Source organism: Cherax quadricarinatus, chromosome 1 (genome assembly GCF_038502225.1).
Source record: "Cherax quadricarinatus isolate ZL_2023a chromosome 1, ASM3850222v1, whole genome shotgun sequence".
Lineage (NCBI taxonomy): Eukaryota > Metazoa > Arthropoda > Malacostraca > Decapoda > Parastacidae > Cherax > Cherax quadricarinatus.
Window position 1 is genome coordinate 7,148,165 of NC_091292.1, and position 5,098 is coordinate 7,153,262.

The window sequence follows — 5,098 nt, forward strand, 5'->3', positions numbered from 1 at the left end:
GAAAAATCTTTTTTGGCGGGTGATCCCGCGCTTTCCCGGCACAGTCCTGTCAGTTCCCGCCAAAATAAGGTTTTCCCGCGCGCGCCAAGAGATGGTGTTTACTGAAGAGTGAGATGGATGGTGGAGACGTTCGCGAATTACCCAGCTGCTGGCAAGTGACGGCTTGTTGTGGATAGTTGATGGTGTGCTGGCCGCTTACTCCTACCCCTAATCGTTGGCAGGGTAGCAGTTCGTTCCTCCTTACCCCTTGGCTAGGTAGTGGTTCGCTCCTTAGTCTTTCTTATGTGGTGGTTCGTTGTTTCTGATCCCCTGGCTAGGTGGTGGTGGTGGTGGTTCGATTATCTCTTGTGTCAGCCAGGTGGGGACTTCTTGCCCCTAATCTTTGGTTAGCCGGTTATTCGTTGCTATCCGGTTGCTTATAACTAGTTCTCACTGCTAACCCGTCCTGCACTTACTGTTCGCAAAGCAATTTCGAGACGCTAACATATTCTACTTTTCACTGATACAGCAAAACTCTCTCATGGACTGTTCTTCAATGTTTGTCCGACTTTTATTTTCCTAATTTCTTCCTCTGTTTTGTTACTGCGTTGTATATTTTTACATAATGTTCGTTTGGTTGTTCTGATCTGTGTTATTCACTTTCCGCACTTTCTACATTTTTGAGAGACACTTTTGGCAACCTATTTAGTGTTTCAGGCCACTTGCAGGTTTCCCCGAGGGTTCCTGAATATCTAGGACCTAACTAGCATGTCACTAGTATCTCCACCTGTTTACGTCTGTTGAAAATAAATCCTCCTACGTTCACTGGAAAATGGAATTTTTGACATTCTTAGCGGAAAAAAAAACTTACATCAGTTTCAATAAAATTAAATTATAAAAAATATGCAGATATCTTCTAGTCTCTATAGATTTTGTTCCAGGATAACTTAAAAATTTGTGCTTTGAAGGAAAGTTTTCAAGGAATTGCTTCCGAAAGCGAGTTTTTTTTTAGACTTATTAATGCAGGGAATCTCAGGATTATTAGTGTATTTACATAATGAAGATGTTTTTGAGTCGAGGATTACTGCTGGTCAGACCAAATTATGTCAGCTCTGGGATTACTTTTACTCGGTCAGCGTGTTTCCTGGTTACTCAGAGTCAGAGTAATTAAAGGTCAGGTGAGATCAAGGTTAAATGAGAACTAATCATATCAGGCATAAGTCATCTAACAGACAGGCTAAGTGACGGGTCAAAATGGGTCAGGCTAAGTTGTGATATACGACACATGGTGGGTCCCCCTGACTCACTTACTCTTCATGGTGGGTTCCCTGACTCACATGTTCCTCATGGAGGGACCCCTGACTCACACGCTCCTCAAGGAGGGACCCCTGACTCACATGCTCCTCAAGGAGGGACCCTTGACTCACACGCTCCTCAAGGAGGGACCCTTGACTCACACGCTCCTCAAGGAGGGACCCTTGATTCACACGCTCCTCAAGGAGGGACCCTTGACTCACACGCTCCTCAAGGAGGGACCCTTGACTCACACGCTCCTCAAGGAGGGACCCTTGACTCACACGCTCCTCAAGGAGGGACCCTTGACTAACACGCTCCTCAAGGAGAGAACCCTGACTCACATGGTCCTCAGCACATACCGCCCTCCTCACCTGACATAGATTCACGCCTCACGCCTCCTCCTCACCTGTTCTCCCCACTAAATATACCTAACCTTATCATATACTCTCAGTAGACCCTAAAAAGCTTGGTCCTCAAACGACGTATCCTTTCACTAAAGAATTCCATTCTGTCATAGTTATTTAAACACAGACAAGCTGCTGGATAGTTTCTTTCTATATTTACATCTGTCTAGTTTAAATCTATTACTTTCTCCTGACTGTGGACTTTAATCCTGTTATCAGATTTATTCAATACCTTTTAAGTGTGTTAGTGAGTTTATTCTACCTTGATATGAATGTTGCAAATATTAAATTGCTTTTCTCTCCCTTTATGTGTTCTCTGGAACATTTATGTCTACTCCATAATGCGAAGACCAGATGTAAACCGTATGATTTAAAAATAAATCTAGTTCCACAGGGTCTTGTTAGACAGTTCCTACTTGCACTCGCCTTTGTGTCTGGCCTAATTATGAAGCTCTGCTCGCTTCAGTGACTATTCGGTAGATTGTCCCACTCATCTTACCAACGATACTTTTCAGATTGTTCCACTCATCGTGCCCAAGATAAAATACGCTACCTGGTAGATTGTTCCACTCACCTTACCAAAGATACAAATATGCTACCTGGCAGATTGTCCCACTCACCGTACCGAAGATACATAGACGTTACCTGGCAAATTGTTCCACTCGTCTTACCAACAATACAAAGAGTTGCAAAGTAGTTCCCTCTAGGATTCCTCAACGTCTATCTGTTATGAAGCCAAGAGATCCTAATTGACAGTATCCAAACACTATTATCTATAGATTTCAATACTCTATTAATAGCCAACAGCTGCTGCTGGAATTTTTTTGTCTCAGAATTGTGACATAACATTTATCTTCAATAAACGGTATCTACCACTTTTCCGACCACAGCATTAACCTGTCTGAATCATCCTGGAATTGCCTGGCGGCTTCCTCGGAATTTATTTCATCGATTCTATTCTCCATCAGAATTTATTTTGACGGTCTACGCGTTCTAAAGAGTTTCTTTGTCACTCTGTGTATCGTTAGCGACGCTGTTGATGCTGGTAATAAGTAGCAATCACGGCTGCTCCCTCTTATACCTTTGTATCGTCCGCCACACTCACCTCTCATCCACCGCACTCACCTCTCATCCACCGCACTCACCTCTCATCCACCACACTCACCTCTCATCCACCACACTCACCTCTCATCCACCGCACTCACCTCTCATCCACCGCACTCACCTCTCATCCACCACACTCACCTCTCATCCACCGCACTCACCTCTCATCCACCGCACTCACCTCTCATCCACCGCACTCACCTCTCATCCACCACACTCACCTCTCATCTACCGCACTCACCTCTCATCCACCACACTCACCTCTCATCCACCACACTCATCTCTCATCCACTGTACTCACCTCTCATCCACCGCACTCACCTCTCATCCACCACACTCACCTCTCATCCACCGCACTCACCTCTCATCCACCACACTCACCTCTCATCCACCACACTCACCTCTCATCCACCGCACTCACCTCTCATCCACCACACTCACCTCCCACCCTCCACACTCACCTCCCATCCACCGCACTCACCTCTCATCCACCACACTCACCTCTCATCCACCGCACTCACCTCTCATCCACCACACTCACCTCCCACCCTCCACACTCACCTCTCATCCACCGCACTCACCTCTCATCTACCATACTCACCTCCCACCCTCCATACTCATCTCCCATCCACCGCACTCACCTCTCATCCACCGCACTCACCTCTCATCCACCACACTCACCTCCCACCCTCCACACTCACCTCCCATCCACCGCACTCATCTCTCATCCACCACACATCTCGTCACAGCATCCCACAAGATAAATGAACGAAGCAATTAGCAAGACATCAATTGTAGGCCTGACACCGGGAGATGAAAGGAGATGATGCTGTGTATAAGGGGTAGGAAGAAGAGAGGGAGAAGGAGAAGATAGGAAGAGATTGAAAGCATGGAGAAAAATGGAAAGAAGACAAGAGCAAGCAAGTGTTGGTTGAAAGGTACAAATGAGGTAATAGACACCTAGTCAACGTTTCGGCCAAAGGATAATCGTTTCATACTAGAGATATCTTTCTTTTAACCTTGGAGTAAACGTTATTTACACTCTTCCACTCTCGCTTTTCTTACTCTCTCTCTCACGCTTTCTTTTTCACTTTCTTTTTCTATTACTCTCTTACTCTCGCTTTCTCATTTTCTCTCACTCCCTTTTACTCTCTTTCTCTCACTCTTTTCTCTTTTTCACTCTCTTTTTCTCTCTCACTCTTTCTCTCAGTCCTACTCTTTCTCTCTGTCTACATAACGAACGTGTTATTTCCGACGAATTAAGCCAGGCACTACAGCTGTCACGAATGTCACTTCAGCTGTCACGAACGTCACTTCAGCTGCCACGAACGTCACTTCAGCTGCCACGAACGTCACTTCAGCTGTCGCGAACGTAACTTCAGCTGTCACGAACGTCACTTCAGCTGTCACGAACGTAACTTCAGCTGTCAAGAACGTAACTTCAGTTATCACGAACGTTAGTGCAAGTCACGAACGTCACTATGGCTGTCACGAACGTCAGTGCAAGAGTCATGAACATCACTATGGTTGTCACGAACGTAGCTACAACTGTCACGAACGTAACTTCAGCTGTCACGAATGTCAGCGCAAGAGTCACGAACGTCGCTACATCTCTCACTAACGTCGCTACGTATCTCATGAACGTCGCTACATCCCTCACGAACGATATCCTCGCAAGAAACTGCTCTCCCTTTCTTCATGAGAGACAGAGAAAGCTAAAAGCCTGACCATCTCTCAAGCTTACTGGACGGCTGGAGGGACAGAGGAAGCTTACAAAGCTTATTAAACGTCACTCCAGCTTAATAAATGGTTGGAGAGTTGAGCCTTTTATCAAGAATTATTTATTGTTGTCACTTGTAGCGATCACCGTAGAGTAGAAAGTCTGCGATATTACGGATCGCGGTGGGGAGGGGGTAGAGGAAGGGGGTCGCGGTGGGGAGGGGGTAGAGGAAGGGGGTCGCGGTGGGGAGGAGGAAGGGGAGGGCAGGGCGAAGGGAACACACGTAAGGTTGAAAGGGGAGGAAGGGAGGGGTTGCAGGAGCGGCGCGCAACCTCACTCACTCGCGGTCGCGATACCACTGAAAGTTGCTGGTGCCAGGCGCGCGGCGCCCACGTCAACCCACGCTGACCCCCGCCTCCTCCTCCTCAGCATCATCACCCCTTTCTTCTTCCCCCCCTCCCGGCATCTCTCTTCCCCTCTCTCCCCTTTTCAACCCCCCTATCTCTACCCCTCCTTCCTCTCCTCTACCCCTCCTCCCTCTTCTCATCCCCTCCCACCCATTCATGCGGAGGGAAGGAACACAGAGGAGAGAAAG

At 47.2% G+C, this 5,098-nt stretch overlaps 1 protein-coding gene across 1 annotated transcript in view; it reads right to left on the minus strand.

The window, feature by feature from the left end:
* Positions 1-4,864, minus strand: part of LOC138853608 (uncharacterized) — a 145,686-nt gene extending 140,822 nt beyond the window's left edge. The window contains exons 1-2 of the mRNA XM_070091338.1: positions 4,845-4,864; positions 1-804 (exon numbers count right to left, since the gene is read on the minus strand). The exon at positions 1-804 is cut by the window's left edge and continues 17 nt beyond it. The gene's annotated coding sequence lies outside the window, so the exon portion shown is untranslated. The remainder of the gene's footprint in view (positions 805-4,844) is intronic.
* Positions 4,865-5,098: the final 234 nt, after the last annotated feature.